Genomic DNA, 23,733 nt, shown 5'->3' on the forward strand with positions numbered 1-23,733 from the left:
AAGACTAACAGTTTTAGACTCTTTAAAATGAAAATTCTAACAAAAATAGGAAAACATGGTAAAAATCAACATGTTTAATCAAAATGAAAAAAAGCTATAAAGCGTCGGTCATGCAAACCAAATATTAAAACACAAAAAGCTCAGAATCAATATAAGAAAAAATAATTATAAGATACAAAGTCTTAACCGTTAGAATCATCATGTTCTTGTTTGTTAAGCTCAATTCTGGAAATTATTACCCCCGCCCTCTTACATTTTGGCAACCAAAAGAATAAACTAATGACAAACGGGTTTAGACTTGTTAAAATGTAAATATTGCTAACAAACCAAATATTAAAAAAATCTCAAAATCGAAAAACAAAAGATTTTAAAATTATAAAAGACTAACTGCAAAATAAAGAAAACAAAGTCTTAGCCGTTATAGTCATCATGTTTTGGTTTGTTAAGCTCAATTCTGAAACTGATTACCCTCGCCATCTTGTAGTTCTCCCAACCAATTAAACAAAGTGATGACTAATAGGTATAGACTCTTTAAAATGAAAATTCTAACAAAAATAGGAAAACATGGTAAAAATCAACATGTTTAATCAAAATGAAAAAAAGCTATAAAGCGTCGGTCATGCAAACCAAATATTAAAACACAAGAAGTTCAGAATCAATATAAGAATAAATAATTATAAGATACAAAGTTTTAACCGTTAGAATCATCATGTTCTTGTTTGTTAAGCTCAACGCTGGAACTTATTGCCCCCACCCTCTTATATTTTGGCAACCAAAAGAACAAACTAATGACAAACGGGTTTAAACTTGTTAAAATGTAAATATTAATCCAAATAATAAAACTTAAAAAAAAAAAGAATTTAAGCCTTGGGCTAACAAACCAAATATTAAAAAAATCTCAAAATCGAAAAACAAAAGATTTTAAAATTATAAAAGACTAACTGCAAAATAAAGAAAACAAAGTCTTAGCCGTTATAGTCATCATGTTTTGGTTTGTTAAGCTCAATTCAGAAACTGATTACCCTCGCCATCTTGTAGTTCTCCCAACCAAATAAACAAAGTGATGACTAACAGGTATAGACTCTTTAAAATGAAAATTCTAACAAAAATAGGAAAACATAATAAAAATCAACATGTTTAATAAAAATGTAAAAAAGCTATAAAGCGTTGGGCACGTAAACCAAATATTAAAATGAAAAAAAGTCAGAATCATTAAAACAATACATAATTATAACAAAACAAAGTCTTAACCGATAGAATCATCATGTTCTTGCTTGTTAAGGTCAATTCTGGAACTTATTACCCCCACCGTCTTATATTTTAGCAACCAAAAGAACAAACTAATGACTAACGGGTTTAGACTTATTAAAATGAAAATATTAATCAAAATAATAAAACTTACAAAAAAAATTGCATTGAAGCCTAGGGCTAACTAACCAAATATTAAAGAATCTCAAAATCGAAAAATAGAAAAATTCAAAATTATAAAAACCTATTTACAAAATAAAGAAAACAAAGTCTTCGCCGTTATAGTCATCATGTTTTTGTTTGTTAAGCTCAATTCTGAAACTGATTACCCTCGCCTTCTTGTAGTTTTCCCAACCAATTAAACAAAGTGATGACTAACAGGTTTAGACTCTTTAAAATGAAAATTCTAACAAAAATAGAAAAACATGGTAAAAATTAACAAGATTAATCAAAATAAAAAAAAGCTAGAAAGCGTTGGGCATGTAAACCAAATATTAAAACAAAAAAAGCTCAAAATCATTAAAATAATACATAATAATATGAAACGAAGTTTTAACCGTTAGAATCATCATGTTCTTGCCTTTTAAGCTCAATTTTGGAAATTATTACCCCACTGTCTTATATTTTAGCAACCAAAAGAACAAACTAATGACTAACGGGTTTAGACTTGTTAAAATGAAAATATTAATCAAAATAATAACTTTAAAAAAAAGCATTTAAGCTTTGGGCTAACAAACCAAATATTAAAAAAATCTCAAAATCGAAAACATAAAAATTCAAAATTATAAAAGACTAACTACAAAATAAAGAAAACAAAGTCTTAGCCGTTGTAATCATCATGTTTTTGTTTGTTAAGCTCGATTCTAAAACTGATTACCTTCGCCCTCTTGTATTTTTGCAACCAAAAAAACAAAGCGATGACGAACAGGTTTAGACTCTTTAAAATGAAAAAACTAACAAAAATAGGAAAACATGGTAAAAATCAACATGTTTAATCAAAATGAAAAAAAAAAAGCTATAAAGCATTTGGCATGTAAACCAAATATTAAAAAAAAAAGATCAGAATCAATATTTTTATACATAATTATAAGAAACAAAACCTTAACCATTAGAGTCATCATGTTCTTGCTAGTTAAGCTCAATTTTGGAATTTATTACCCCCACCGTCTTATATTTTAGAAACCAAAAGAACAATCTAATGACTAACGGGTTTAGACTTATTAAAATGAAAATATTAATCAAAATAATAAAACTTACAAAAAAAAATGCATTGAAGCCTAGGGCTAACTAACCAAATATTAAAGAATCTCAAAATCAAAAAACCGAAAAATTGGAAATTATAAAAAACTATTTACAAAATAAAGAAAACAAAGTCTTCGCCGTTATAGTCATCATGTTTTTTGTTTGTTAAGCTCAATTTTGAATCTGATTACCCTCGCCCTCTTGTATTTTTCCCAACCAAAAAAACAAAGTGATGACTAATAGGTTTAGACTCTTTAAAATTAAAATTCTAACAAAAATAGAGAAACATGGTAAAAATCAACATGTTTAATCAAAATGAAAAAAAGCTATAAAGCGTTAGAATCATCATGTTCATGTTTGTTAAGCTCAATTCTAGAACTTATTACCCCCACCCGCTTATATTTTAGCAACCAAAAGAACAAACTAATGATTAACATGTTTAGACTTGTTAAAATTAAAATATTAATCAAAATAATAATATTTAAAAAAAACAAAAATCGAAAAATCGAAAAACAAAAGATTTTAAAATTATAAAAGACCAACTACAAAATAAAAAAAACAAAGTCTTAGCCGTTATAGTCATCATGTTTTTGTTTGTTAAGCTCAGTTCAGAATCTGATAACCCTCGCCCTCTTATATTTTTCGCAACCAAAAAAACAAAGTGATGACTAACAGGTTTAGACTCTTTAAAATGAAAATTCTAAAAAAAATAGGAAACCATGCTAAAAATCAACATGTTTAATTAAAATGAAAAAAAGGTATAAAGCGTTGGGCAGGTAAACCAAATATTAAAACAAAAAAAGCTCAGAATCATTAAAATAATACATAATTATAACGAAACAAAGTCTTAACCGTTAGAATCATCATGTTCTTGCTTGTTAAGTTCACTTCTGGAACTTATTACCCTAACCCTATTATATTTTAGCAACCAAAAGAACAAACTAATGACTAACGGGTTTAGACATGTTAAAAAAACATTTAAGCTTGGGGCTAACAAACCAAATATTAAAAAACATCTCAAAATGGAAAAGTAAAATATTTCAAAAGTATAAGAAACTAAGTACAAAATAAAGAAAACAAAGCCTTAGATGTTATGGTCATCATGTTTTTGTTTCTTAAGCTCAATTTTGAATCTGGTCAACCTCGCCCTCTTGTATTTTCGCAACTAAAAAAACAAAGTGAAGACTAACAGTTTTAGACTCTTTAAAATGAAAATTCTAACAAAAATAGGAAAACATGGTAAAAATCAACATGTTTAATCAAAATGAAAAAAAGCTATAAAGCGTCGGTCATGCAAACCAAATATTAAAACACAAAAAGCTCAGAATCAATATAAGAAAAAATAATTATAAGATACAAAGTCTTAACCGTTAGAATCATCATGTTCTTGTTTGTTAAGCTCAATTCTGGAAATTATTACCCCCGCCCTCTTACATTTTGGCAACCAAAAGAATAAACTAATGACAAACGGGTTTAGACTTGTTAAAATGTAAATATTGCTAACAAACCAAATATTAAAAAAATCTCAAAATCGAAAAACAAAAGATTTTAAAATTATAAAAGACTAACTGCAAAATAAAGAAAACAAAGTCTTAGCCGTTATAGTCATCATGTTTTGGTTTGTTAAGCTCAATTCTGAAACTGATTACCCTCGCCATCTTGTAGTTCTCCCAACCAATTAAACAAAGTGATGACTAATAGGTATAGACTCTTTAAAATGAAAATTCTAACAAAAATAGGAAAACATGGTAAAAATCAACATGTTTAATCAAAATGAAAAAAAGCTATAAAGCGTCGGTCATGCAAACCAAATATTAAAACACAAGAAGTTCAGAATCAATATAAGAATAAATAATTATAAGATACAAAGTTTTAACCGTTAGAATCATCATGTTCTTGTTTGTTAAGCTCAACGCTGGAACTTATTGCCCCCACCCTCTTATATTTTGGCAACCAAAAGAACAAACTAATGACAAACGGGTTTAAACTTGTTAAAATGTAAATATTAATCCAAATAATAAAACTTAAAAAAAAAAAGAATTTAGGCCTTGGGCTAACAAACCAAATATTAAAAAAATCTCAAAATCGAAAAACAAAAGATTTTAAAATTATAAAAGACTAACTGCAAAATAAAGAAAACAAAGTCTTAGCCGTTATAGTCATCATGTTTTGGTTTGTTAAGCTCAATTCAGAAACTGATTACCCTCGCCATCTTGTAGTTCTCCCAACCAAATAAACAAAGTGATGACTAACAGGTATAGACTCTTTAAAATGAAAATTCTAACAAAAATAGGAAAACATAATAAAAATCAACATGTTTAATAAAAATGTAAAAAAGCTATAAAGCGTTGGGCACGTAAACCAAATATTAAAATGAAAAAAAGTCAGAATCATTAAAACAATACATAATTATAACAAAACAAAGTCTTAACCGATAGAATCATCATGTTCTTGCTTGTTAAGGTCAATTCTGGAACTTATTACCCCCACCGTCTTATATTTTAGCAACCAAAAGAACAAACTAATGACTAACGGGTTTAGACTTATTAAAATGAAAATATTAATCAAAATAATAAAACTTACAAAAAAAATTGCATTGAAGCCTAGGGCTAACTAACCAAATATTAAAGAATCTCAAAATCGAAAAATAGAAAAATTCAAAATTATAAAAACCTATTTACAAAATAAAGAAAACAAAGTCTTCGCCGTTATAGTCATCATGTTTTTGTTTGTTAAGCTCAATTCTGAAACTGATTACCCTCGCCTTCTTGTAGTTTTCCCAACCAATTAAACAAAGTGATGACTAACAGGTTTAGACTCTTTAAAATGAAAATTCTAACAAAAATAGAAAAACATGGTAAAAATTAACAAGATTAATCAAAATAAAAAAAAGCTAGAAAGCGTTGGGCATGTAAACCAAATATTAAAACAAAAAAAGCTCAAAATCATTAAAATAATACATAATAATATGAAACGAAGTTTTAACCGTTAGAATCATCATGTTCTTGCCTTTTAAGCTCAATTTTGGAAATTATTACCCCACTGTCTTATATTTTAGCAACCAAAAGAACAAACTAATGACTAACGGGTTTAGACTTGTTAAAATGAAAATATTAATCAAAATAATAACTTTAAAAAAAAGCATTTAAGCTTTGGGCTAACAAACCAAATATTAAAAAAATCTCAAAATCGAAAACATAAAAATTCAAAATTATAAAAGACTAACTACAAAATAAAGAAAACAAAGTCTTAGCCGTTGTAATCATCATGTTTTTGTTTGTTAAGCTCGATTCTAAAACTGATTACCTTCGCCCTCTTGTATTTTTGCAACCAAAAAAACAAAGCGATGACGAACAGGTTTAGACTCTTTAAAATGAAAAAACTAACAAAAATAGGAAAACATGGTAAAAATCAACATGTTTAATCAAAATGAAAAAAAAAAGCTATAAAGCATTTGGCATGTAAACCAAATATTAAAAAAAAAAGATCAGAATCAATATTTTTATACATAATTATAAGAAACAAAACCTTAACCATTAGAGTCATCATGTTCTTGCTAGTTAAGCTCAATTTTGGAATTTATTACCCCCACCGTCTTATATTTTAGAAACCAAAAGAACAATCTAATGACTAACGGGTTTAGACTTATTAAAATGAAAATATTAATCAAAATAATAAAACTTACAAAAAAAATGCATTGAAGCCTAGGGCTAACTAACCAAATCTTAAAGAATCTCAAAATCAAAATACCGACAAATTCAAAATTATAAAAAACTATTTACAAAATAAAAAAAAACAAAGTCTTTGCCGTTATAGTCATCATGTTTTTGTTTGTTAAGCTCAATTTTGAATCTGATTACCCTCGCCCTCTTGTATTTTTCCCAACCAAAAAACAAAGTGATGACTAACAGGTTTAGACTCTTTAAAATTAAAATTCTAGCAAAAATAGAAAAACATGGTAAAAATCAACATGTTTAATCAAAATGAAAAAAAGCTATGAAGCGTTAGAATCATCATGTTCTTGTTTGTTAAGCTCAATTCTAGAATTTATTACCCCCACCCTCTTATATTTTAGCAACCAAAAGAACAAACTAGTGATTAACGTGTTTAGACTTGTTAAAATGAAAATATTAATCAAAATAATAATACTTAAAAAAAACAAAAATCAAAAAACAAAAGATTTTAAAATTATAAAAGACTAACTACAAAATAAAGAAAACAAAGTCTTAGCCGTTATAATCATCATGTTTTTATTTGTTAAGCTCGATTCTGAATCTGATTACATTCGCCCTCTTGTATTTTCGCAACCAAAAAAACAAAGCGATGACTAACAGGTTTAGACTCTTTAAAATGAAAAAACTAACAAAAATAGGAAAACATGGTAAAAATCAACATGTTGAATCAAAATGAAAAAAAAGCTATAAAGCATTTGGCATGTAAACCAAATATTAAAAAAAAGCTCAGAATCAATATTTTTATATACATAATTATAAGAAACAAAATCTTAACCCTTAAAGTCATCATATATTTTGGCAACCAAAAGAACAAACTAATGACTAACGGGTTTAGACTTATTAAAATGAAAATATTAATCAAAATAATAAAACTTACAAAAAAATGCATTGAAGCCTAGGGCTAACTAACCAAATATTAAAGAATCTCAAAATCGAAAAACCGAAAAATTCAAAATTATAAAAAACTATTTACAAAATAAAGAAAACAAAGTCTTCGCCGTTATAGTCATCATGTTTTTGTTTGTTAAACTCAATTTTGAATCTGATTACCCTCGCCCTCTTGTATTTTTCCCAACCAAAAAAACAAAGTGATGACTAACAGGTTTAGAATCTTTAAAATTAAAATTCTAACAAAAATAGAAAAACATGGTAAAAATCAACATGTTTAATCAAAATGAAAAAAAGCTATAAAGCGTTAGAATCATCATGTTCTTGTTTGTTAAGCTCAATTCTAGAACTTATTACCCCCACCCTCTTATATTTTAGCAACCAAAAGAACAAACTAGTGATTAACGTGTTTAGACTTGTTAAAATGAAAATATTAATCAAAATAATAATACTTTAAAAAAACAAAAATCAAAAAACAAAAGATTTTAAAATTACAAAAGACTAACTACAAAATAAAGAAAACAAAGTCTTAGCCGTTATAATCATCATGTTTTTATTTGTTAAGCTCGATTCTGAATCTGATTACATTCGCCCTCTTGTATTTTCGCAACCAAAAAAACAAAGCGATGACTAACAGGTTTAGACTCTTTAAAATGAAAAAACTAACAAAAATAGGAAAACATGGTAAAAATCAACATGTTTAATCAAAATGAAAAAAAAGCTATAAAGCGTCGGTCATGCAAACCAAATATTAAAACACAAAAAGCTCAAAATCAATATAAGAATAAATAATTATATGATACAAAGTCTTAACCGTTAGAATCATCATGTTCTTGTTTGTTAAGCTCAACTCTGGAACTTATTACCCCCACCCTCTTATATTTTGGCAACCAAAAGAACAAACTAATGACTAACGGGTTTAGATTTATTAAAATGAAAATATTAATCAAAATAATAAAACTTACAAAAAAAACTGCATTGAAGCCTAGGGCTAACTTACCAAATTTTAAAGAATCTCAAAATCGAAAAACAGAAAAATTCAAAATTATAAAAAACTATTTACAAAAAGCATTGAAGCCTGGGGCTAACAAACCAACTAATGACTAAGAAGTTCGAACTCGTTAAAATGAAAATGTTAATAAAAATAACAAAACTTGTTAAAAATCAACAACTTTAATATTCAAAAAAAAAAATCTTCGAATGGTTATGTATTCAACTACATTACTAAAAGAAACAATAAAGAAAAGAAAGTCATAGCCATTAAATTCATTATGTTGTTAATTATTAAGCTAAATTTGAAATGGATTTACCCACGCCTTTGTGTACTTCCACAACACAAAGAACAAACTAATGAACAATGGAGTCAAACTTTTTAAAAAGAAAATCATCAAATTTGGTATAAAACAATCTGGTTGAGTAGAATGAAAAAACAAAAAAAAAAAAAAAAAACCAAGTTCTTAAGAAGTTCTAAAGTCATTTCAGCAGCTTCCCGTAGATGCCAATGTTCTTTTGAATTTCCAAACTAAACTCGAAAAAAAAAGTATTCCATAAAGTCGTCAAGAAGGTGCAAAATTAAATCAACCGAAAACTCTTGCAATGAACCAAGCTCAGTAAAATTGTAAAATAAACTGAAGATTAAAGTGTTCTCAAAAAGGGCCCAAATGAGTTTTAAACAAATCCATTAAATTGAAAGAAATAGATGTTAAGATTCTTTCCATTATCCCTAAAATCAATTTAACAAAATCACCCAATCCTAATCTGCTAACAAACAAATTAAATATTCCAAGAAATAAATGGCGCATCAAAAAGGTAAATCTCTAATTTAAATGATGTATCAAGAACTTCAAAATTCAAATTACCAGAATTTGGCACGATAAATGAAATCAATTAAACAAAATGTGTATTGAAATAAAGATATAACGAATGAGCTGTAGATATTTTTTTTTGCATTAAATCCCTAACAGGAACTTCCTAAACCCTAAATTCTGGGATCCCATCAAGAATATTGTGGGGAAACATTAAAGGCTGGTATTTAATAGATAGTTCCAATTATTGCCATAACGAAGTAAGAGATTAGGAAGAACTTACCTGTTGTTTCCATAGCAACAAGAATGGAATCGCTTGATACTGCCATGGCAGTCGACTTCCTTACTCCCTGCTTCCCACTTTGTGTGACTCTTCTTTTTTGAGTAAACTTTGCGAAGATTTTCCAAAATCACAAAAAGAAAATTGGGGGAATTAGCCATTAGCGTGACCCAAATGGCTATCTAGCAAAATCACATAAAAACACGAAATAAACAGACCATTCCCATAAACTATTTCAACAACACTGGGTATTTAGTTCATGATCTGTATTCGACTATCGATTGTATCACACTAAAAACTAACTAAAATAACAGGAAAAAATTACCTCTAAAAACTCTGGGCTGTTTCGTTTGACAGAGGCATGCGATGATACGGGAAAACAGTTGGCCATTCAAATTTCAAGCACGTAATCCAGATGTTGTTTGTGAAATTCTCGACGTGGGAGAAGAAACTGAACGTCACTGTGATGTCCAGGCGGAGGATGTTTTCGTTTGAGCCGGTGAACTGGTGAAGTTCTTGCCGGAGATGAAGGCGAGCGTGAGGAACGCTCAGGGTTTTTTTGACCGTTGGAGCCTTGGAGGCCACGTAACTTTTGAGTTTCCATTTAATAAAATAAAAATATTTGTCATTTATTGCTTGGTCAAATCTTTTAGCCAATGGTCAATGCTGAGACTTATTTAGATTGTTATTTATTTATTTATTTTTATTGTATTGTTTGTTGTCTATGTGCAAAAAAAAAAAAAAAAAAAAAAAAACCTTCGAATTAAAAATAAAATATAATTGATTAAAGGCACATTAAAGAAGAAAAGAACAATTGTATATTCAATTTTCAGTATAAGATTTTATTAACTTAATGTATAAAAGAATCATTTTATAAATCTAGAATCAAATAAAATATCATTTACGTAAAAACAAAAATCGACTTGGCAATCAACTCAATATGATCTTATATTCGATTCTCAAATTTCATCTTTAGATAAAATATTTAGTATAAATGTTTTAATGAATTAATGCAATCTCCTAACAAACATACAAGGTGCATTTAAATATTGCTTTTTAGTTGAAAATAATAAAATGTAACATTTTTTTTATAAATAACATTAACTCCATCTCGAGTAATCGATACAATCAATGTAGTAGAACTCAGGCAAGTCAAGCTAAGTACTCGACGAGTTAGTCGAACTTAGGCCCCGTTTATTAGACATCTTTTTAGGTCCAAATGGATTTTTCAGACTTAATGGACCGCAAAAACCGTTTGATATGCACAAAAAATAGGTTTTTCCCGATAAGATATGTATTTCCCAAAAAGCTTCAAAACCATATATTTCTAGTTGAATAGGCTGGAAAGACAATTGTGCCCTAAACTTTGTCTCTTTCTTTTTTGTATTATTAATTTCTTTTAAATAGTTTCTTAAATTTATTTTTTTTATTGAATTATTATATATATTAATAAATATTATTTTTAATATATAATATTTATGTATTTATTAACATTATTTTATTGGATTATTAATTTCTTTTAAATAATTCTTTTTTATTTCTTTTTAATGGATTATTATACATTAAAAAATATTATTTATAAATATATAATATTTATATATTAATAAATATTACTTTATTAGATTATTAATTTCTTTTAGTTAATTTTTTAATTCATTTTTATAGGAATAATTCTTAGTATTATTATTATTTTGATAGCACTACCATCATTCTAATATATTTTGAAAAAATAAAATCCGTTCATTCCTCCACTATCGTACATAAACAGAGTCAATAATCACACGTTGAGTTTAGAAAATATTTAAATTTCTAGAAAGAATAACGGCGTAACATTAACTTGAAAAAAAAAACTAAAAAGAACTTAATTGACATTCTATTTGGAATTTAAATAATTATTATGTAATTTTGATTTTCAATGACAATTTGTATATAATTATTCAGCAACTTCATCCATCACAGTATAGAACAACAGGGTAATCTTGTTATTTTTCGTCATTCAACACGGTCAATTAGATGTACAATCAAACAACGTGGTTTCTTTTCCAGACAGAAAACTTTCTCATACAACACTTTCCCAGACATCACTTTTCCTGAACAAAAACTATCAAACATGGACCCCTTCATCTAGGCGAGTTCTATTAACTCAGCAAAAACTCAAAAATCATTCAAACTTAATCCAGTTCAGACCAAATAATATTTTTATTAAATGACTACCTTAACCATCACTTAATCAATCTTGATTTTAATCAAGTATTTCAGGTTTTAGGTTTGATATAGCTTGAAACCTAAATTTGCAGAGAGCAACCCATAAAACCAAACGGGGGCGGATGCTTTAAGGGGTCAGGGAGACCATAAGCTTTGTATGTATAGATTCGGTCCATCTCATGTTTGCACTACTAGAAAAACAGTCTTTTACGACGCGCAAACAATGACACTCATTAATTTATGTTACGCAACCGAGAGTGACATTAAAAACGTGTCATCTATTCAGAAAATTTAAGGATTTAGGTCACGCATTACTATGCGCCCTTAAATTATTGTCAGAAGAAAAAAAAACACGGAGGGTGCTATATCTTAAATGCGCGCCCTCTGTATGTGTCGCTTTATAATTTTTATGAACGCGCGTTCTTTAGTTACAAGCGGGAAAAGAAAAGCCGAAAAAATTAGAAAAGCCCGCTACCTCTTTGACCTAAGCGTTTTGACGCATCTTTCATTCTCCTCACACTGTTGTGCAACCTTTTTCAAGGTTACGATTTCATCTCCATCTCTCGACTTCATCATCTCAATGAAGAAAAAAGGCTTCTGATTTCCATTATCTGCTTCATCTCTGCTATGATTTCACCTACTTCATCTCTGCTGTTCTTGAGAATACTCGCCAACAGTGTTCTTGCATTATTCTTTGACCTGCTTCTTTCCATATTCTTTTCTCCACAATATCTTCAAAGACATTCTCACACACTTTCTAAAAAATAATTTTTTCTCTCTCTCATGAACCCTAGCCATCACTCACACCACCATATTTGTAGTGTGTTCTGTTTGGATATATAGGCATCGATGAAACAAAGAACCGTGATACGGAAGGCCACCCAAGTATTAACTCTTCAAGATTCAGGGCCCCAACACCCCATTTACATCGGACCACCAACACCACCGCAAACAAAGGTTCGAATTCCCCTTTCCCACCGATCGAAAATCGCTTCTCCTTACAAGCCCAACATCCGATTGATGGGTTCGATTCTCCTCTTATGGTTATATAAAGGTATGTTGTGCTTACCATCGTTCATCTACCTTTTCTCCATCCACACTCGGTACCTTTTTGTATTTGGATCTGTTAACACTATACGTCTCTTCTTCTTCCTCTCATATCGACGAATTAGGGCAAAATCTTCACCATCTTCAGTCAACTATGGAGGCCAACAACAGAAAGAACTATGAGATCTTGGGTGTTCAAGTCCATCGATTTCTTTGTTGGTGTTGCTTCAATCTTGGGTTAGAGAATTGAAATGGATCTGACTGAAGAGATCGAAAACAATGGTGGCATATGGGCTTTGGAGCAGAAGATCGATCAACCAATGGACAAAGAGGCTGGTAGTACAGGTTTAGGTTGATGATGCTTCATCGCCTGTGAGTTCTCTTCTGTAATACTTTCATGGTTCTGTTTTGTTAGGACGATTTATTGTTTAATCGGCAGAATAGGGCTAATTGTTTATGTTTTTGATTGAAATCGATGCTTGAACTTGGGTTGGTTTGCGAATTTACTCTTGTTGATTGGAAAATTGTACAGGTTTAGGTTGTAGGCTTCTTTATAATTCTTCCCTTACTTCAATTTTGAGTTCTTGTTGATCTTTTTACTTGAATTTTTGCCCCATTTTGGTTCGACCAGTTGGTTATTTTGTTTTAGTGTAATTGACACCTTAGGGCTAATCATGGTATGCTCAGTTGTAATAATCTCAGTGCAATTCTCTCTAGTTGAATTCAACTTTTCTATTTGTCTACGTGAACTGCCTTGTAGCTTTTGACCTGTGTGTGGTTCATTATGAGATGGAATGAAAAACTACATATTTTTGTTTTATATTATTTCATATTTTATCAATCTTAGGGCCTATTTTTCCTAATTTGTACAGGGCCCCCTAAATCTCAGGGCCGGCCCTGTGTTCAATGGATAAGTAATTTCAGTTTCAGTTTTAGACCTATGGTCTACTGTTCATGTTTAGGAGAATTTACCGAGTAAAATATGTTCTACTTATAACTATTACATGGTGTGTTTGCCTAACTTTTTGATATCGTTAAAGAATAACTCTCCATTTCCAAATGGAGGAGATTTAATGGCAGACCTTGAGGAGGCTTTGGTCAAACATCGATCTAATCACATAACTGGTTCTGAAATGGTAGAAACAAGGAAAAAATGGATCGAGAGCCACGCCCAAAATCGTTTGACACAACTTGAAGGTTGCCATAAGAAGCATATGTATTATACTTTAACATTTTATTAACTGGCAGGTGGAGTTGTTAGTAGATATCATTTAACTTTACTCATTTGTTTCTTTATCATGAATTTAGAATTACCTACAAGCATAGGTGAAGACCTTCAGTCAAAGTGTTTGCTTGAACTCTATGGACTTAAGGTAGATTGTAGTTTACAACATCTTGCTTTTCCATATTCTCTTTTGTATCTAAAGATTAACATTTAATGGGTTAAATGCAAGAAACAACTGTGTACTTTCATCTATTTCCTTATCATAGCATTCTACTTGCATCTTTTTCTACTACATCATTGTACTTTTGTAGATTTTTTCAAGTACAATGTTGTAATGAGAAAAAGAAATCCATAGTACGATGCTATATTTGGATAGAGTTTTTAAACTACAATGATGTGCTTAAATTGTGTGTATCCTGAGAAGCAACTCTTTGAGTGTAGCATGATGCGGTTGTCTCTTCCTTCTTATGGTGTGGGAGATGCTTTTGCTGTTGATTTAGACAACCATCTCAAGAAGAAACAAGATGCTGAGGTAAATCTTGAATCTTGATGGATATTTTCTTTGACTAGTTGATAAAAGTTTATGAATTTTCTTTGTATGCTTTTGGAAAAAAGAAGTTATTAGTTTAATACTTATTCTTCTTTTAACATCATTTGCTGCACAGACTAACAAAATTAGAGGAGGAAGAAAAGAATAGAGTAGAAACGAGGAAGAGGAAATTCTTTGCAGAAATACTTAATGCAATAAGGGAACTCCAGTTGCAAGTTCAGGCCTCTCAAAAACGTAGGAAGCAAAGGAATGATGTTGTTCAGGTATGTAAATTATTTCCCTATATTTATATCTATGTATAATCTATAATGTATCTAGTTTTATACATAACCTGATTAGTTCTACTGCCATATGCTTCTATCATGTTGCTATTATAGTGTATTGAGCTTATTTGGTTTTCTTTTAGATAAGCCTTGATGTTATCTTTTTTGTTGTTACAGGCTTTGGTGCCACTATTGTTGAAAATTCTTGTGTCTGCCCCTCAAGTTATATTTGGATGCTATCTTATTTAGCATATATAGATGTAACCGTTGTCCTTTTAATATGTTAAGAACCAAGTTTTATTCAGTTAAGTTATCTATAGCACCAACCAATATTGTTCCTCTGTTTTTTCTTGTTTCTGCTGTTCTAATCCCTCTTTTCTTCTCCCCTAGTTCTTATGTTTTTCCTTGGTGAACAAGGTACAGGTACAACTGCGAATATCACCCATTACATATTCAACAGAAGTAATGCTATTACAATTGAGAAACTTTTTATAGATGCTGAAAAGAGTCATAAAAGAACTCCTTATAAACTCATTATTGAAGAATAGCTTTTATTAATCCTTGTAATTATACTTTTAACTTTTTTCTATTAGATGTGCATCCTCAGTTCAGTCCTTGATAAGTGCCTAAGGCTGCTTGGTTTTGAGTCGGCAGCACCTTGCGATACCTCTTGCAAACTCAGGTATGTAGCTTTATTATTCCGAATAGCTCTTGTTTTCTAGTATTAGAAGATCATATGTCTTGATTTCATGCATAACAATAGAGAGATATTGCAGCATCTTTAATAGAGCTATGTAGCATTATAATCCTTCAAATGTGATGGAAACATATGAGGTGCAGTGGATAAGCAAAGAGAACTCTTAATCCCAATGATGTCAATAATCTTCCAGAAACTAAAAATCTTCATTGTTTGTATGATGCATGATATATTTGCATCCCATGCTATATTATTTAGATGCTTTAACTTTCATTAATTGGTTTGAGTGTTGGTGTTTAGTAATTAAACTCAATTTATTCCTCTTTTTATTAACAACTTTTATTTATTCATGATCTTCAGCTATCTTTTGCTTGTGGGCGGCTTGTAATTTCAAGTGATGGAGTCTGGGACGCTCTTTCCACTGAATCAGCTCTGGAATGCAGTCGTGGATTGGCTCCGGAATCAGCAGCAGCACAAATTGTCAAAGTACGGAAACAAAAAAAATGTTAAATTTGTAATAAAATATTATGCAATGGATTCTATTTTTGTATGACATTAAATTTTATGAAATGGATTATATATTTTGTATATGATATTTTATTTTCTATTATGATGCATTAAATGCAAATTTAATTTGAAAATTAGTAAATCTATAAAAAAAATATTTTTTTTTAAACATTTAAAATTATGATATGCAAAAATGTGTGTCATCTTCATTTATGACATGGCCTTTCTTGACAGGGGCTTTCTTGATACGCATTGTGTGTCATTAACACACGCGTTGTAAGGTTACGACACGCGAATACGTGTTGTCTTCCTTTATGACAGGGCCTTCCTTGATACGCATTGCGTGTCGTAAAGGCGCGTCGTAATTGTGCGTCGTAAATGAGTGTCGTAAATGCGCGTCGTCTCTCTTTATGACAGGGCCTTCCTTGACGCGCATTTGCGCGTCGTCTGAGCCATTTACGATGCACAATGAGCGTCGTAAAAGACTATTTTTCTAGTAGTGTTGGCATGTTTTCTGTTTTGTATTGTACGTGTATATATACAATGGCGATATGGAATGAAAGGTTTTGAGGGGAAAATACGAAACATTACATGGTATCAGAGCATAATAAAGTCTAAGTCTGATTGCCATAAACCCTAGCTGACGTCTCTCTTCTCATTATCTTTACATATCTGATCTTTCTTTCAACCTTTCCTATTGACTTTTCTTTCTTCTCCCCCTCATCATGTCAATCACAAACAAACCCTCCTCTACAATTAATATCAAACATGCAGTCCCATTTGTTCTAGATTTGGATCAAATAAATTATGATATTTGGCGAGAACTATTTGAAATTCAATGTATCGGGTATGGTGTCGATGATCATCTCAAGTCCTCTGCTCAAATAACGACTGAAAAAGAAAAAGAAAAAGACAAAACAACAGAAGAATCAATGTATGCGAAGGATGCATGGGTTCGCAAGGACTCTATCGTAAAATCATGGCTATATGCCACTCTCTCTATCCCTCTTCTCAATATGATCTTCAAGAAGCAAACAACAGCTTTTGAAATCTGGGAAAATCTTGAAAAAGTTTTTCGAGAACTAACCTGGTGGCATATATGATCAATGGACTTTCTAAGAAATTTCAGTACATAGCCATTAATATCCTACACAGGGACCCGCCTCCATCTTTTTGGGATGCTAGATCCATTATCCTTTGTGAAGAGCAACATATGCTTCTCGGTGAACATAAGGAATCTCTCCACATACATGCCGACTGTTCATCCTCCCCACACGCTCTCACTATTCAGAACTCAAACACCAGCTCATCTCAATGGCGTAATAACTTCACCAACAACAGTAGTAATAGAGGCGACTATCGTGGGGGACGCGGTGGCTGTCGTGGTGGTCGGGGAGGAGGGCGCTATAGCGGTTGGTACAACAATGGCGGCGGCGATAATTTTTTGAGTGGAAGTCAACAGCAGCACAATCAGCGACAGGGTAATTGAGTGTAGACCTACGCCCCTCAACCACATCACATATTAAATCAACATGGCCTTTTGCCAAGCCCAGGTGTTTTTCAGCATCACGAAAATGGCCCCAGAACACATCCAGCCCAACAGAACAATAACCAACAACATCAGTTTTTTTCACAAGCCCAACAGCCTTTTTCTCACCAACAAGCATATCAAGTTCAACAGCAAAATCCCGAGCACAATGTACTTCCACAAATGCTCAATACTATGACATTAAATGATCCGGGCTCACTTGAATGGTACATGGACACTGGTGCAACCTCGCATCTTCACTCAAATGCATGTATACTCAAGTCTGTCTCAGATAAAATTAGTAATTCTTCTTCATTTGTATTAGTTGGTGATGGATCTTTAATACCTGTGACTAAAACTGGTCACACTACTCTTCTGCTTCTTAATCCTTATCGTACTTTGACTCTTCGGAATGTTTTAATTACCCCCTCTATAATTAAAATTTTAATTTTTGTTCGTGAAAATGACTGTTCCATTGAATTTGACACTTTTGGTTTTTCTGTGAAGGATTTCCACACCAAACAAATTCTAATCCGATGTGATAGCCACGGTGATCTATTTCCCGTCACTTCTCCAAAAAATAAGGCCCTCGTTTCTGTTGCTCCATCCATTTGGCATCAACATCTTGGCCACCCCGGTCACCACATTTTCAAGCATTTAGTTCACAATCGCTATATTTCGTGTTCATCTAATAAAAACTATACTTTATGTTATGCATGTCAACTAGACAAACATATTAAATTGCCTTTTAGTTCATCTATTTCTGTTTCTCACTTTCCTTTTGAATTACTACACTCTGATGTTTTGACTTCTCCTATTGAAAGTTTGAGTGGTATTAAATATTATGTCATATTTTTAGATGATTTCTCTCATTATGTTTGGGTCTACCCTATTCGTGCCAAATCTGATGTTTTTGACAAATTTGTGCATTTTAGGAATTTTGTCAATAATCAATTTAAAACTGATATCAAGTCTTTTCAATGTGATAATGGAGGTGAATATGACAATAAAAAAATTCATCAACTTTTCTCTCAAACCGGTATCTAATTTCGGTTTTCGTGCCCTTACACATCGTAACAAAAAGGAAAATCCGAACGCATGCTCCATACTTTAAATAACGTCATTCGTACTCTTTTATTTCATGCTCGGCTTCCTCCAACTTATTGGACTGAAGCTCTTCATATGGCGACTCATCTTCTAAACATTCTTCCCTCTACCACCCTCAATAATGACGCCCCTTTTTTAGATTACACAATAAACACCCATCTTATGACCACCTTCGTGTGTTCGGTTGTCTCTGTTTCCCACATATTGATGCTCATCACAAACTTTCCCCAAGATCAACTCCATGTATTTTTCTTGGATACCCAACCAACCACAAAGGGTATCGTCGCCTCAATCTTGACACAAATCAAATCATCATATCTCGCCATGTAGTATTTGATGAAACTATTTTTCCATTCGGGTCAATGACACCAAACAAAGCTCCTTCCTACACATTTCTTGATGATCTCGACTCTTCTCACCCTCTCACTTCAACACCCGTTCCAACTCATATCGGTCCGACCATGGCCCCCCTATACTGTCACATATGAACCCACCACCCCAAAGCTCTCCTCACCTTCAATCCTCATACCCATCTCCTCCAACACCCACAAGCTCATATCAACCTACTTCACCTTTCTCTATCAGCCCTAACGATTATCATGACTCTCCTTCTTCCCCTATATCGCCGACCATTCCTCAAACCTCTACTCACTCACAACATCCAATGCTTACTTGTGCTAAACAAGGCATATTTAAACCCATTCGAAAACTAAACCTTCATGTTGACACCACTGCTCTCGTTCCCAAACATTATTTACAGTCTTTTAAGGATCCCAACTGGCTTAATGCAATGACTGATGAATATATTGCTCTTATCTCTAACAAAACTTGGGTACTTGTTCATAGAAACTATAAAATACAAAGGTTTAAATTAAAAGTTTGATATACTTTAAGGGGCAAGTAAGTACGTAAATAGAATAATCAATTTTGATTTTAGACATCCACAATTGAAAAAGCTTCGGTTTTTGTGAAAAAAAAAAATCTTGCCTATTTTGACTTTTAGGCAATTTAGGTTGCAATTAGAATTCCCTATATAAAATTGAACATCTATGACATACTTAAGGTCTTTAATAAATTAGAAAACCAAACTTAAGGGCTTTTATAAACCGGAAAAATGATAAAACCGGACACTTTTGTTAAACATAAGGGCTTTAATGAACCAGAAATATATAAAAAGGTAAAATTTAAAATAAAGAAGTTGCAAACATCCAATTTTAGTGAAGCTAAAATCCACAAAAAGATAAATCTGCATATTTATATCAAACTTAAAGGTTTTTATATCATTATCTCTTTTGTTATGTAAACATGTCTTTATGTTTGTATTTTTTTCCTATCTTTTTGTTTTGTTTTTTTTTCTTTCTAGTTTGAGTTTAGGGTGATGGATTGCCCTTGTCATGAACATCATTTTTTTATTGATGAAAATAAATTTGTTAAAGAGGTCAATTTGATAACTCTAATATACAAAATTGAATTACACTGTTGTTGTGGATAAATTGCGTGTTTGGCAAAAATAGCTGTTAGCTGGAAGCGTGTAGTAGTTAGCTGGTAGCGTGTAATAGGTAGTTGGTAGCAGGAAACTGTAACTTTTATTTATTATATGAATGTTTGGCAAAAATAGCCGGAAGCTTTTGAAATATATAAAATTACATAAAAGGACAATTTAAAAATAAATAAATATATAAATATATTTTTAAGGGTAGTTATGGAAATTGATTTCAAAAGCTCAAGAGCGTTTTGTTAAACGCTACATGAAGTAGCTTTCAGAATTGGAACGTTTTGTTAAAATTAAAAGCTAAACGCTCGTACTGCCAAACGAAGTTTTTTGTTTAAACTAAAGCGTTTTATCACAAGTTAAAAGCTAGAAGCTTCCAAATGCTTCCAGAAGCTCTGTGCCAAACACGTCCAAAATATTATAAGTTCATTGCTATATATATTTTTTATTATGTGTGAAAAAGATTAAAAGCACGTTGTTATTTTTTAGCTATGATTAATTTTTGAGATACGTTATATTTTCAACTATGTTTTACTACCACTTGAAAATACATGTATTACATGTAGTTAATTAAAAATATATTTCTGCCAAACATAAGGGTTTTAATCAACCAAAAATATACAAAATGGTAAAATTGAAAAAAAAAAAAGTTGCAACCATCTAATTTTAGTGAAGCTAAAATCCACAAAAAAGGTAAATCTATACATTTTCTATCAAACTTAAAGGCTTTTATATCATTACCCCTTTTTGTTATGTAAACATGTCTTTATCACTTTATGTTTATTTTTTTCCTATCTTTTTTCTTTTGTCTAGTTTGAGTTTAGGGTGATAGATTGTCCTTGTTATGAACATCATTGTTGTTGCGGATAAAATATTATAAGTACATTGCTATATTAGTTTTATTATGGGTGAAAAAAGATTAAAAGTACGTTGCTATTTTTTAGCTATGATTTATTTTTGAGATGCATTATATTGTCAACTATGTTTTACTACCACTTAAAAATACATTTATTAAACCTACATATTCCTATTAAACTTAAAGGTTTTTATGTCATTATCTTTTTTTGTTAAGTAAGTATGTCTTTATGTTTGTGTACATTTCCTATCTTTTTTTTTTTTTTTTTTTTTTTTAGTTTGAGTTTGGAGATGATTGATTGCGCCTGCTATGCTATGAACATCATTTTTCAGTTGATGAAGATGAATTTGTTAAAGAGGTAAATTTGATAACTTTGATATACATCATAAAATAGAAGTATATTGTTGTTGTGGTTAAAACATTATAAGTTCATTGATATATTTGTTTTATTATATCTAAAAAAGATTAAACGCACGTTGTTATTTTTTAGTTATGATTCATTTTTGAGATACGTTATATTTTCAACTATGTTTTACTACCACTTTAAATTACATGCATTAAATTTAGCTATTTGAATATACTTTTCCGATTTTTAAGGATCTCATATTTATTTTTCCATTGGGCTCAAATCCATTTGGACCTTAAGTGGTTATGCATTTAAATGTCTAATATGTGATGATCTATATACTAAGTGATAAGTGATAGCAAAATTTACAATACATTGACTGATCACACTGTTAATTTTAGTTTTAATTTGTTAACTCAGATAACATTTGTATTGACGATTAATCACAAAATGATTAAAATGGATAATATGACAAAATAATTACATATTTTGTAAAAGACTTAGCGAAATTAGTCACACTATTAATTTTAGTTTTAATTTGTTAACTTAGATAACATTTGTATTGACGATTAATCATAAAATGATTAAAATGGATAATACGACAAAATAATTATATATTTTGTAAAAGACTTATTGAAATTAATCTAATTTTCGTAATTGCTATAGTGTATATTGTTATTTATATTCTTAGAATAGCCCATTTGTATTGTGTAGCTCATTTCCATTGTACATGTATTTATATATTTACTCTAATGAGATTTGATTTATGAGAAAAGAGAAAACTTTCATATGGTATTAGGGGTGGCAATAGGTCGATCTGAGTTGGGTTTGGGTTCAACCCATTTAATAATTGGGTTGAAAATTTTAACTCAACCAAACCTTTTTATTTAAATTGGTTGATATTTTCAGCCCCCGACCTTTTAGATAAATGGGTTGTCACTGGGTTGACCTGTTTATATAGTTTCCGACCCAACCTGTTAAATAAATGGGTTAAACTTAGGGTAACCTATTTAAAATCAATTAAATAAATTATATAATTAAATATTATACCACTAAAATTATAAAACGTAAATAAAACTTCATAATTATGACAAAAGCACAATCGTAATTCATAAAAGAACATTAAAAATGTTTAGTTTACTATGATTTTAGAGAGTAACCAGTATTATCGACGCTAATAAAAAGGATGGAAATTAGGATAAGATTTTATTAAACATAGATGATAACAATAATGCAACATTATAATTTACCAATTAATACTTTGATTAATACATGATAATACTCAAATAATATTAGGTTATATATATATATATATATATATATATATATATATATATATATATATATATATATATATATATATATATATATATATAGATCCGGTAAGAAAATTTTTTTGGTAGGAAAGTATAAAAAAAAAATTCTACATAATTTTTTGACGAATAAAATAAATGAATCACTAAATGATTCATTTTTAAGTAAATTAAGAAAAAAAATTCACTTTTATGTCAATTTTAGTGAATAACAACAAAATTATTATATAAATGAATCATCGAGATATTTTTTTGAGAATTTTTTCTTGTGAATCATCTTACAAATGAATCATCTAATGATTCATTTAGTTTGTTCGCGGAAAAAATATGTAGAAAAAAACTTCTTACCTTACTACCAAAAATTTTCTTCTTATTTGATCTTGACTCTCTCTCTCTCTCTCTCTCTCTCTCTCTTTATATATATATATATATATATATATATATATATATATATATATATATATATATATATATATATATATATTAAATTTAAATAGGTTGACGGGTTGAAAACGGGTTAATAATTTTTATCCAACCCAACCTATTTAATTAAATGGGTTGGGTTGACCAATTTATGTTAAATGTGTTGAAAATCTCAACCCAACCCACTAATTTTGGGTTTGGTTTGGGTTGGCAGGTTGGGTCGATTTTTACCAGCTCTATATTAAAGTGTGTGTTTGCATCCACGATGCTTAATATCTCCTTATCCATCCTCATCAAAACTCCATCACTAATCCCCCCTCTTAGAGGGAATGCTACTATATATATCCCAATTAGTGCAATATGGTCATATAAATATCTCTCTCTCTCTCTCTCTCTCTATATATATATATATATATATATATATATATATATATATATATATATATATATATATATATATATATGTATTGGAGTCTTTATTTATTATTGTTTTTCATAAAAGTTAGATTTTTTGGAAAAACAATCTTGTACCCAAACATATATATTAGAAATTTAGAATTGATTACTGGGAAAATACGAAACCATAATTGTTTTATGAATAATCATCACTATAAACCCTTTCCACAAAAAAGAATACCGTAAAAAGTAATAAACTTTTTTTTTTTTTTTTTTTTTTGAAAAATAAATAAATTTCGTATAACAAGAATTTTACAATATAAATTATCAAAAACACAGCAAACTTTGAAACATTACGCTACAGATTATAAAATAATTTTATAAATAAAGTAATTTGATAAAATTCATTTTTCAAAATTAGTGACTATTTTATGATACCCCTAAAAAAATATTCATTATGTTTTTTATATTTTGTTTCATTCTTGATTTTAGTGATTATCCTTGATATGTGTAATACTAGAGAATATAGATGCACAAACCCAGGATCCGATTCGATCCGGTAAACAACCCGATCCGGTCAA

The sequence above is a fragment of the Lactuca sativa genome, chromosome 8, assembly GCF_002870075.4.
Source record: "Lactuca sativa cultivar Salinas chromosome 8, Lsat_Salinas_v11, whole genome shotgun sequence".
NCBI lineage: Eukaryota > Viridiplantae > Streptophyta > Magnoliopsida > Asterales > Asteraceae > Lactuca > Lactuca sativa.